This window comes from Narcine bancroftii, chromosome 5 (genome assembly GCF_036971445.1).
Source record: "Narcine bancroftii isolate sNarBan1 chromosome 5, sNarBan1.hap1, whole genome shotgun sequence".
In the NCBI taxonomy this organism is placed as follows: domain Eukaryota; kingdom Metazoa; phylum Chordata; class Chondrichthyes; order Torpediniformes; family Narcinidae; genus Narcine; species Narcine bancroftii.
In genome coordinates, this window is record NC_091473.1 from 49,057,775 (window position 1) to 49,071,185 (window position 13,411).

The 13,411-nt window shown below is 39.7% G+C and overlaps 1 protein-coding gene across 3 annotated transcripts in view; it reads right to left on the reverse strand.

Moving 5' to 3' along the window:
* Positions 1-13,411, reverse strand: part of LOC138763362 (MICOS complex subunit mic25-like) — a 680,065-nt gene that overhangs the window by 33,343 nt on the left and 633,311 nt on the right. Inside the window, exon 1 of one of the 3 annotated variants that reach the window (XR_011357511.1) lies at positions 12,614-12,702. The exons of the other annotated variants lie outside the window; for them this stretch is intronic. The gene's annotated coding sequence lies outside the window, so the exon portion shown is untranslated. Of the gene's footprint in view, positions 1-12,613; positions 12,703-13,411 lie in introns of those variants that run through there. 3 annotated transcript variants of the gene reach the window in all.

The following is a 13,411-nucleotide window of genomic DNA, read 5'->3' on the forward strand; positions in this document are numbered from 1 at the left end:
GTGAACTAAGGTTGCAGCCCTGTGGTGCTCCAGTACTGATGGAGATTGTGGAGGACCTCAATGAATGTGGTCTGGAGGTTAGGAATTCCAGAATCTAATTACACAGTGGGGTGTTGAGACCCAGGTCTTTGGAGTTTGCTGATCAATTTTGAGGGGGCGATGGTGTTAAATGCTGAACTGTAGCTGATAAAGAGCATCCTGATTTATGCATTTTTTTCTGTGCAGATGTCTCAGGGCATCGTGTAGAGCCAGTGAGATGTCATCCGCCATAGACCTGTTTCTGTGCTAGGCGCTCAGACAGGAACTAATTTGGTTCAACACCAGCTTTTCCAAACACTTCATCATGTTACTGTGATTGCCACTAAGTCTTATGAAGCAAGGTTAGCAAAGCTAGAGCTTTTCTCTTTGGAGCAAAGGATGAAAGACTTAATAGAGGACTACAAGTTTATAAGTGGCATAGACAGCCAATACCTTTTTCCCAGGACAGAAATAGCAAACACTCAAAGGGATATGTGCAAAGTGAAAGGAGGAAAGTTTCAGGGAGGCATCAGGGATTTTTTTTTTACACAGAGTTATGGTGCCTGGAATGCATTGCAGGTCTGGTGGCCGGCTGGAAAAATAGGGGCATTTAAGAGACTCTCAGATAGGCACATGGATGAAAGAAAAATAAGAGAGTTATGAGGTAGGTAGGATTTACTTCTTTTGTACATATATATAGGTCGGCACAGCAAAGTGAGCTGAAACTCTACCAGCTCGGCAGTGAGGAAGTTTAAAAACACTTTCATTAATATAAAGCAGCTTTTAAAAAAATTACTTTTTGTATAGAGTTGATAATGGTAAACATTCTGTGAGGGGGGGGGAGAGGAGAGGTGGTTGGAGGTTTTATGGACTGCCACAACCTGTAAAATGGAGGTGGGGGGGCGAGGTAATGTTGAATTTTTTATTTAAACAACATTAAATAGGGGGATTATTGTTGTTATCTTGATTTTTTCTTTTATTATTGAATATTTTGTTATAAAGATAAATTGTTTATGTATGGTTCTTTTTTTCCTTTTCTACCTGGATTGCCAAGGAGGATGGCCCTTAACACGATATTCAATGAATATCTGGATGACCAAGGAAGTGTGGGGAAAGAGGTGAAGGAGCAAGGTCATTGGATTTGGAAGAAGGACTAAAGTAAATATTAATGAATAATCTATTGAGCTGTCTTAGTTTTAATGTTAACAGGCTGAATAGTACTGTGATGAGGACACATTTTAAAAAAATGAATGCAGATGCAGCTTTTTTACAAGAGGACACCAGAAATTAAAAAGAGACTGGGTTGGATATATTATGGCCTATTTATTTAATTCAAATGAAAAATTTATACAAGAAACATTTCTTAATTTGGAAGGAGCACAACAGAATATTTTAATAGCTGGGGATTAAAATTTTTGTCTAGATCCAGTTTTATTTAGATCTAGAACAACAACAAGAGCAAGGGCAGCGTAAACCACCTTAATATTAATGAAAGATTTGTATTTAATAGATATATGGAGAAGAATTCATCCAAGAGAGAGAGAGAGAGAGAGAGAGAGAGATTACTCTTTTTATTCAAGTAGGCATGATACTTATTTAAGGATAGATCTATTTTTAATATCAGCACATCTTCAGGCTAGAATCATTCAAGTTGACTATAAAGCAAGAATTTTAACTGAACATTCACCTTTATTAATGATATTTACAATGTTAGATAAAGAACAATCAATTTTTAGATGGGGATTTAAGAAGACCGCAGAGCCCACCTCACTGACAAAAGGCAAAGGAGGAAAAACCCAACACCCAACCCCAACCAACCAATTTTCCCCTGCAGCCGCTGCAACTGTGTCTGCCTGTCCCGCATCAGACTTGTCAGCCACAAACGAGCCTGCAGCTGACGTGGACTTTTACCCCCTCCATAAATCTTCGTCCGCGAAGCCAAGCCAAAGATTAAAAAGACCAGATTTTCATGATTTGATTAGAAGGCAAATTCAGATTTTCTTTCAGACTAATTCTAATTTGGTTAATGATAAATTTATTTTATGGGATGCAATGAAAGCGTATTTAAGGGGAGAAATTATAAGCTGATCCTCTAATATTAAGAAGGATTATATTAAATAATTGGATCAATTCAAAAAGGAGATAACATGTTCAGAAAAGGACTTACAAACACGGGTCTCTAAGGAAAAACATAGAAGGCTTATAAATAAGAAACTTCAGTATAATACATTATAAACATATAAAACATAGAAAGCATGAGAACTAAGCAGAATATTATGAGTTAAGTGAAATGGCTTCCTTTGCAATTGAAAACAGAACAAGTTTCAAGAACCATTAATGCAATTAAAAGTTAAATGTGATTACTTATAAACCTCATGAAATTAATGATTTTTGAACAATTTTATTCTCAGTTATATAAATCTGAGTCGCAGAGAGATGATCATAAAATAGAAGATATTTGTTACAAGATTGCCAATGTTAACTTTACAACAGCAAAAGGAGTTGGATGCCACTTTCACATCATTGGAGCTGGGGAAGTATTGAGCCCATTACAAAGTAATAAATCTCTGGGTGAGGATGGTTTCCCATCTGAATTTTATGAAGAATTTAAAGACATCAATTCCTCCTTTTATGGATGTATTAGAACAGGCGATGGTAACACATATGCTTCCAGAAACTTTCTCTTCTGCGATAGTAATGAAAATACCAAAAAAAGACAAAGACCCTGTAAAGCCATTATCCTATAGACCAATTTCCTTGTTAAATGTAGACAATAAGATAATTGCAAAAATCTTAGCTAATAAATTGACAAAATTTTTACCAAAATTGATAAATATGGATCAGACAGGATTTGTTAAGAAGAGAAAATCTGCGGATAATGTCATTAGATTACTTAATATAATACATTTAGCACAAAAGAGGTGAGACTTAAGTGCGGCAGTGGCTTTGGATGCAGAAAAAGCTTTAATAGATTAGAATTGGACTTTTTGTTTCAGGTGTTTGAAAGATTTGGAATGGGACCAATATTTATAAATTGGCTTAAAGCTTTATATAATCCTAAGGCTAAATGTATTATTAATGGGCAGATTTTGACATTGTTTCCATCAACCAGATCTAGTAGGCATGGATGGCCCTTATCACCTGCTTTATTTATTTATTTTAGCGATTGAACCTCTTGCAGAGTTGATTTGATCTGATCCAGATATTAAAGGGTCTGAGGTTAATCAAGAAGAATATAAAATTAATTTATTGCTAATGATGTTTTGATCTATTTGACAGAACCAATAGGTTCACTATGCAAATTATATTTAAGATTGGAGGAGTATGCCAAGGTTTCAGGTTATAAAGTAAATTGAGGTAAAAGTGAAATTATGCTCCTTACTATAGGTAATTACAAACAGTGTCAACAAGTTAACAAATTTAAATGGCTGGTGAATGGGATAAAATACTTAGGCATGTAGATAATAAGTTAGAGAATGTATATAAATTTAATTGTGTACCTTTACTTAAGAAAATTGGTGAGGATTTGAATAAGTGGAAGATATTGCCAATAACATTACTGGGTAGGGTTAATTGTGTCAAAATGCATATATTTCCTAGGGTACAATATTTATTTCAAACATTGCCAATAGTTTTTTCAAGAATTAAATAAATACATTAGAAAATTTCTTTGGAAGGATTAAGATGTCAAGAGTTTTTTCAGACAAATTGATGTGGAAATTTGAGTTAGGAGTTTTGCAATTACCATATTTTGAAATTTATTATAAGACAGTTCAACTAAGATTTTTGACCTTTTTTTTGATGAAGAAGAAAAACCAGCATAGATTAAAATAGAAATTGATAAGATCAGAGAGAGGAAGTCAGAAAATTTTATATATAAATGGGAATCAAAATTATTATTTGGGGTGAGGGAAGCACCCTTGTTGAAACATTTAATTAATATTTGGAATGAAGAAAATGACAAAATTGGAATGAGTGCTGTCCACCTAAAATGCCATTGATACAAAATCAACTTATTCCATTCTCAATGGATAATCAATTTTCAAATATTTGTCCTTGGAAAGGAATTAGATATATAGAAGATTGTTATGAAGAAATTTAATGTCATTTGAACAATTAAAAAATAAGAATGGGGTACAAAATAACACCCTTTTTTGTTATTATCAACTACTGGCTTATTTAAGAGATAAATTGGGTCCAATAATGCTATTACTGAAATGTGGTGATGTAGAAATGTTGATAACACAACAAAGGACTCTACATCACCTTTGTTGACTTCACCAAAGCCTTCGACACCGTGAGTAGGAAAGGGCTTTGGCAAATACTAGAGCGCCTCGGATGCCCCCCAAAGTTCCTCAACATGGTTACCAACTGCACGAAAACCAACAAGGTCGGGTCAGATACAGCAATGAGCTCTCTGAACCCTTCTCCATTAACAATGGCGTGAAGCAAGGCTGCGTTCTCGCACCAACCATCTTTTCAATCTTCTTCAGCATGATACTGAAACAAGCCATGAAAGACCTCAACAATGAAGATGCTGTTTACATCCGGTACCGCATGGATGGCAGTCTCTTCAATCTGAGCCACCTGCAAGCTCACACCAAGACACAAGAGCAACTTGTCCGTGAACTACTCTTTGCAGACGATGCCACTTTAGTTGCCCATTAAGAGCCAGCTCTTCAGCACTTGACGTCCTGTTTTGTGGAAACTGACAAAATGTTTGGCCTGGAAGTCAGCCTGAAGAAAGCTGAGGTCCTCCATCAGCCAGCTCCCCACTATGACTACCAGCCCTCCCACATCTCCATCGGGCACACAAAACTCAAAACAGTCAACCAGTTTACCTATCTCGGCTGCACCATTTCATCGGATGCAAGGATCGACAACAAGATAGACATCAGACTCGCCAAGGCAAATAGCACCTTTGGAAGACTACACAAAAGAGTCTGGAAAAACAACCAACTGAAAAACCTCACAAAGATTAGCGTATACAGAGCCGTTGTCATACCCACACTCCTGTTCGGCTCCGAATCATGGGTCCTCTACCGGCATTACCTACGGCTCCTAGAATGCTTCCACCAGCGTTGTCTCCGCTCCATCCTCAACATTCTTTGGAGCGACTTCATCTCCAACATCGAAGTACTCGAGATGGCAGAGGCCAACATCATCGAATCCACACTGCTGAAGATCCAACTGCGCTGGGTAGGTCACATCTCCAGAATGGAGGAACATCGCCTTCCCAAGATCGTGTTATATGGCAAGCTCTCCACTGGCCACTGGGACAGAGGTGCACCAAAGAAGAGGTACAAGGACTGCCTAAAGAAATCTCTTTGTGCCTGCCACATTGACCACCGCCAGTGGGCTGATATCGCCTCAAACCATGCATCTTGGCGCCTCACAGTTCGGCGGGCAGCAACCTCCTTTGAAGAAGACCGCAGAGCCCACCTCACTGACAAAAGACAAAGGAGGAAAAACCCAACACCCAACCCCAACCAACCAATTTTCCCTTGCAACCGCTGCAACCGTGTCTGCCTGTCCCGTGTCGGACTTGTCAGCCACAAACGAGCCTGCAGCTGATGTGGACATTAGCCCTCAATAAATCTTCGTCCGCGAAGCCAAGCCAAAGAAAAAAAAAGAAGAAAAAAAAAAGAAATATATTTGGCTATGTATAGTTTATTGCAGAAGGAGACTTTTAAACAGGGGATACATAGGGCCAGACAACATTGGGAGAGAGATTTAAATATTAATATTGATGAAGTAATTTAGTCAGATTTGTGCCAAGATAGTATGACAATGCTATGAATTTTAGATACAGGTTAGTTCAATATAATTTTTACATCAATTATACCCTACACTACAAATTGAAGTCAGATTTATCTGATCAGTGTTTTTGATGTGGTCAGGAGGTAGGCAATTTTTTACATTCTATTTTGTCTTGCCCCAAAGTGAGACCTTTTCTGGTCAAAGTTAGCATTTAGAACAGGTTATAGGAATTAAATTTCCAGAAAATAAAATGTTATTTTTATTAGGTAATATTGAAGGGATAAGACTGAAATTGAAATTATCTATATATAAAAAAGAATTTCTAAAGATTGCCTCAGCAATAGCAAGAAAATGTATATAATAGCATTGACATGGAAATTGGATACTCATCTAGGGATGGAGCGATGGAACGCAGAGATGCATGGCTGTGTTCCTTTCTAAAAGATCACTTAGAATCTGAGAAATAATTATGATGTATTTTTGAAAATTTGGCACCAGTATTTACAAATTAAGGTAATTAACTTATCAACCTTTTCCTTAGGCTCCGAACCTAGTTAACATCATCGGCAGTATTAAAAGATATAAATGACTAATAGCATGTGGTGAAGGGGACCCTCCAGCAACCAGGTTGTTTTCTTGTTTTCTTACTTTCCTTTATTCTTTTTCTATGTCTTTTCTGACTTTCATTTAATCTCTTTTCTTTCTTTTTTTTTCTTGGGGTTTGTTTAGGGAGAAGGGGGTTGGGGTTTATATCATCATGTAATGGATTTGACATTAATATTTGATTATTACACTTTATATTTGGCTATAATTACATGTATGGAAAACTTTTAAATATTTTTTTTTAAAAGTGAGCCTAAGGCCTGTACTGTGCTGTAATGTTGTATGTTGTATGTTACATATTTTGGTTTGGTATCAATGATCGTAATTTGGTTTCCTGCAAAATTGCCTTGGGATCTTTCCAAACATTTAAGGTACTCTGAAGATGGAAGCTATCATAGTTTAAAAGAATTACTGGCATTCCTATTATTTTTGGGCTGTCTGAGAGATTGAGGGTGCCTTGGTTCCACTCTAGTTTTCTGGGTTCTGAGAAGACTGATCAGGGTTTGTAGAACATGCTTTATCAGGTAGTCAAGATCTTTGCACTCTTTCCACCATTTTTGCTCAGCTTCTTTGTGCTCCTACTGAAAATCCAAGGTTCTTGATGCCTGAATTTTCCATCTCCATTGTCCAAAGGCACATGATTCCACTGAGTTGATGAGGATATTACATATTTTCAAGGAGCGTTCAAAACATCTTTGAAGTGTTTCCTCTGGGTTTAGGACATTTTGGGCCTCACAGTTTGGCACCCAGAATTTGGCGCCAGACATTTTGGCCCGCTACCCCACTCACTGTCTGCTGACCCACTTCATCCCGCTGACCGCCCCGTGACAGCCTGCCAGCCGTGTGCTGACAGCCCTGCTCGCCACCTGTGACAGCCCCGCTTGCTTTCCGCTGATAGCCCTACCTGTCACCTTGTGACAGCCCCACCTGCTGCCTTGTGACAGCCCCACCGGCCGCCTTGTGGCAGCCCTACTGGCCACTTGTGACAGCCCCACTGGCTACCTTGTAACAGCCCTGCTGACCGTGTGCTGACAGCCCCACTGGCCACAATGTGACAGCCTTGCTGGCTGTCCTGCGACAGCCCTGCCGGCTGCCCTGTGACCGTCCCGTTGGCCGCCCTGTGATAGCCCCACTCACAAGAAACACACATTAAAAGTAATAAAAAAGTATGCTGAATTAGTATGATCTGAACTCTTTTGAGGAAGCAAATTTAATATTAATGCTGATTATTTTCATGTTTCTGAAACGCTGTAGGGAGCTAGGGTCATGCCAAACATGAACCTAAGTATATCAATAATGCTCAAATGTTTGCTGGGGGAGGGTTAGAATTATTTGTATTTGTATAATAAATGATTATTTAATAAGTGTACAATAAATCCCAAAATGATTCTGAAACGCTGCAATGCTGGGGGTTGCCGGGCTAGCACCAAACTGTGGGTGCCAAAATGTCCGAAGGGCTACAAAAGTCATTTTTTTCACCAAAGTGGCTGGCGCCAAAATGTCCGATTCTGGATGCCTCCCTCTACTTGGAATATTTTTGCCCTAACAGAGCTCAGAATGGTGCACCTGATTCAGGAGCATGATCACCACCTGTGGTCTAGCCATTGGTGCTAGATGTTGGTCTGGATGACAGTGCTTGTGGAGATTGGATTTTGCAAAGGCCAGATTGAGTAATGAGTCATGTGAGTTTACTGTGATATACATAAATATACAGTAATGTACAGATGGACCAAAATTGTTACTTGCTACAATCACACAGGTGTGATAGACAAAGAGGAACTCAGCAGATCAGACTGCCTCCATGGGTAGATTCATAAGATACAGCAATTGTAATAGTATACATTAAATTACCCCAATATGGCAAGACAGAAAAGAGATGATAAATATGCAAGATAGATAGATAAAAACCACAGTTAGTTCAAGAAAAGAAAATGATGTTTCATTCATGCAAATAGTTCTTTTGGTGGTCCGAGACTAGTTTGTGGTTAGAGTTAGGCAAGAATGGGGACGTTCATTGGAAACATACATTGATGGCATGCTTCCAGTACATTAATTGCTAGTTGTAGCTGGTCCACGTGTCAGAAACTTGCAGAGGGGCTACAAAGCAGACCATAGCCTTTGTGCTAGATGTCTAATCTTAAGACATTCCTTCCTTCTGGTGGAGAACAAAGGCTATGGTAAATTTTGTCACCACTGTCTGCTGCATGTGGGGTTGTGGCTCCCGGGATATGGAATGTGGTCCACATTTGCCAAGTTTTAATTTTGCACCTTATTATTATGTTTTTCCAACCAGGGTAGGATGCAAAAGATGCTACATGCAAGGTTATTCTCCTATGTGCTTCAGTGAAGGAGATTATATACATTTGGAGCTAGGCTTCCAAATGTGCGTGCACACAGTGCTGTCAGCAGAGTACAGCTGAATCACTGCAGTTGGGGTAACCATGGTGCGATGTGGAGACCATTTCCTACTAAACCTATGGATCAGATCCACTTCAGTGAGAAGCTCTTTGGAAGTACGGTGCAGGATTGTGGCAAGAAAGATCATGAAAAGCATTGGGGCAATGATTCAGACTTTTCTTACATCAGTTCATAATAAAAACACTTGTTATGTCATGGCCTGTGATTTGCATTTCTATAGCACCTTTCACAACCTCATGATATAACAACCTGCATGGATCTTGTGTAAGGTAGGAACTATACAGCTAATTGGTGCACAGCTAGCAGTTAGCAAGGTGATGGTGATTGGAAATTTTAATGATATTGGTTCAGGGATATCAGCCTAGACAGGAGGAATAACTCCTCTATTTCTTATGAAAAAAGTGCCAAGAAATCTTTTAATCTCCTCTTGAGACAACTAATGTCACCCTCAGCACTGAACTGGAGTATATCAGCTGAGATTAGAGTATTATCACTGACAGCTCCCAAAAGAATGAACTTTGGAAATAATAGCTATTTGTTATTGCTCAATTGGTTACAGTCTTGCATCTGAGTCAGAAGGTTCTGAGATCAAATTTAAATGCTGAGATTTGAGCACTGAACTCTAAAGTGATATTCCAAAATAGTGCTAATGGAGGCACTTTATGAGATGATAAACCGAGGTCTTGCAGTTGGAGCAAAAGATCTTGTGATAATGTTTGGAAACAGAAATTTACTGTGTACGTGGGCTGATAGTTATCTCTCAGCCAACATTACTAAAATAATACCGATTATCTGGTTATCATCACACTGCTGGGCATGGGGACTCTCGTCACCAAGTTGGTTGCCACACTTCCCACATTATGGTTGCAGTCGTTTGGCACATCCTGAGGTTGTGAAAGACACTATGAAAATGAAATTCTGACCTCTGATTTCTGAAAATACATCTTTGGAAGAGATTTCCCAGAGATCTTTACAGAAGGTAAGACAGTAAAACTAGATACTCTCTGGTATGATAAGCAGTGAAGTGGTTTGCTTGATAGCAGATGATGACTAGACTCATACAATCCAAGAGTAGTAGGAGAGCCCCATCATGATGATGCCCATGTTATATAAATCTCATTTGCCAGTCCTTTGTTTGTGACCCTCTACACCAGTGGCTCGCAACTAGTGGGCCATGGTTTTACATTAGATACAGATGTGTTTCTTACAGAGCTGCCTTTGACTTGAAAATATTGCTCAGTCATTGCCACTAGTGGCCATGGCATGTGAGGCCAGAAGCCATGTGGGCCTGAGACTGAAAAAAGTTGTAAACATTGCTCCATGCCTTAGTGATTCTAGTGCTCATCCAAATGCTTATTGGTTGTGAGGTCTCTCCCTCCACCACTTTTCAAGCAATGTGTTCCAGATTCCACCCACCTTTTGGGTAAAAAAAAACCTTCCTAAGATCCCTTCATAAACCTCTTATCCCTATTAAAACCTATATCTTCTCATTTCAGGCACTTCTGCTGTGGGAACTATGTGCCTCCTATCTATGCCCAGCAACATTTAGTATTCTTCCATCAGAGTCAAAGGCAGCCAGAGAAACTCAACATGAAAACAGGCCCTTCTGCCCACTGAATCTATGCTGACCATCAAACGCCCACTACACCTTCCTGAAGCCTTTCTATTTGTAAGACTGCATCTCAGTTTCCTTGGCTTCAAAGAAAATAAAACTCTAAAAGCCTCTCCTTGTCTCTGATTTGCTCCATTTTAGGCAACATCCCTTCAGCCTATCTCATCCATCCTAACCACCCTGGTGAATCTTCCAAGTAATGAGCCAGATCCTTTTGACAGGCTGAGGAGCTCTTAACACCTCTGTACCAGCCATGAATCAACCATAGGCAGATCTTCACCACATAACAGTGCAGTGAAAATAACCATTGATCACGACTGTCAAAAGTCTGCCTGCCTTTGCAAGTTGATCTGGTTGCCATAGAAACTATGCTACCATATAAGCGGGGCAGTTCCTGTGGCAACACATTTGAGATGCAGTGAAAGAAAAATCTGAAACAATTCTTCAGTTACCAATGTCGGGATCCTTCTGAATACTGATTGTTAATGATGTGAACATCACAGCAGGCATTCCCATGTGCTGAGATATTCATTTTTGATATATAGATTTGGTGTCAGGTTTTACTGTCAATGTATTCCTAAAAACAGATCAGGATTTTAATCCCCTTCAAAGATCAGCAAGGGACATCCACCATAGGATTTCAAACAGGATTGGACAGTTTGATGGCACAGGCGGATTTTAAGAGGGATCTCAAAAGAGTTCATCTCAACCCTTCTGCAAACTAGTCCCCACTGAACAGCATGAAAGGTCTCAACCTGAAACATTGACTGACCATTTCCACCCATGTATACTCCCTGACCCACTGAGCCCCTTCAGCAGCTCACTGTTCAATATTCCAGCATCTATAGTTTTTCTTCTTCTCCATCTACACTGAAGATTGATTTCCGGACCCAGTCAGTGATGTAAAACAACAAATAATCTGCTGGAGGAACTCTGCGGGATGGAGCAGTGGAAGAAAAAGAGTGGTCCACATTTCAGGTTGGAATCTTGACCTAACATCTGGATCATTGACCTTGCCCTGCCATTCAATAAGATTAGGGCTGTTCTCACTTTGGAGACTAGTTCATTTCCTCACCGATTCTCTATAACTTTTTGTCCCCTACTGTGCAAATATCTATCTAACAGTGCTTTAAGAGCATATATTGAGGCAGCCTTTACTGCTTCCATGGATTCATTACTCTCCAGAAAACAGTTCCTCCTCATCTCTGTCCTAAACCTACTCCCTTAAACCTTCAGGATGTGTTCCCTAGTTGCAGTCTCCCCTACCACTCACCTATCTTATCCATCTCTTTCATTATTTGATCTGTTTCCATAAGATCCCCTTTCATTTTTATGAATTACAGCAAGTATTGTCTCAGGTGACTCTATCTCTCCTTATATTCTAACCCTCACTTATCAGGAATCAACCTGGTGAACATTCCAGTAAATCCTTCTTCAGGTTAGGAGAACAGAACAGCACAAAATACTCCAGATACGGATCTCCTGTAGTCTGCAAAGTTGCGGCAGAACATCCCCTGATCTTAAATTTAAAACTTGATGAAGGGTTCCAACCTGAAATTTCAATCATTATTTTTTGTCCTGACCTTGCTGTTTTGTGGGACATTGCACATTTATGCAGTTCCTACATTACAAACCCAACTCATTGGTTATAAAGTATTTCGGAGCATATTGACAGGGTTAAAAAAAAATTCTATAAAAACAAATGACTTCCTTTTTCAAGCAATCAGGGCATTATGTCCTTGCCACTATGGATGGCGGGACCATTCCCCACGTGAGATATGGTTTCAGACTGTCTCCACACAGGCACAAAGAACATCTTCCTCCCTTCATTCTGTGCTGCACTTCTCGGGTGGCAGAAACAAACTTCCTCTCTGTGTCTGTCCCACCAGCCACACACACGGTGCCATCTGTCTTCATCAACCCTCCAATGAGAACCTTCTCACCTCCTCCTGCCACCAAATCCCAACCTTCATCTCTTGTTGAAGCAGGCAAGAAACAAGCTGGAGTCTAGTAGGAGGAAGTGAACCCTTCTGCTCTGCTAGATTAAACTTCTCTGGTTTCCATGTAACTTTCCACATGCTGGCCTCTGCAGTACTTGCTAATTATTTTCCCAGTAGTGGCTGAGGTTCTAAAGTAATTAGAGGGCATTCTTTAGGCTGCCTACTGCTTTCCATTCGCTGACCTGCAGGCTTTCAAACTTACCAGAAAATAATGTTAGCAGGCGAGAGTTTCGGTGTCTGTCTCTAGATCAAAACCCACGTTATTTATTCATGTGCTCATTCAGGAAATTGTTTCAACATCAGCAGCATGCAGTGACACCAGCTGCCGAATGTGTCAGTAGACAATTTTGCAGAAGATCCAAGTTCACAGTAAAGCCTGAACACCATGCTGTAGGTTCAGCTGCCAAACAACACCATTAAAATGTCTCTCAATGAACTTTTCCTTCTCTAATCTGTTCCCTCAAGGAATTTATCTGCGCTGGAGTGCAGCTCACATGTGAGGCTTGGCAGCTGATGCTGGCAGGGCATTAGGCATCCAAACACTGACACTTACCATAAGGGAGCAATCGTTGGATAAGGATCAGGAGTAACAACCCTGGCTGTTTGTGTTTGACTCCCTAGCCCAGGCACGCTGAACCTAAGTGAAGAAGCCCAGCTGTGGTTTCGAAAGAGATTGGATAATTTAGCACACACAAGCCAGAGGATCAAACTGTTTCTTGTGGTTTGTGTGGCTTTAAAAACTATCCAGGGGTGCTGTACCAATGAATTAATTTGTCAAGTATATGCAGCAGGCAAGATGATGCCAAGATCTAGTTTTGTGGTTAAGCATATTCTGCTCTTTATTAGAATCTGGTTTATACAATCAGCTCTAAATTAGTTTCAATATGGATGAAACTCAAATTCATATCACTTAATTCTCTATATTAAATCCAAAAATGGTTATCAAAGTACATGCAAGAATATGATTTAAAAGGATTAGGCCATGCAGCTCCTCAAGCTG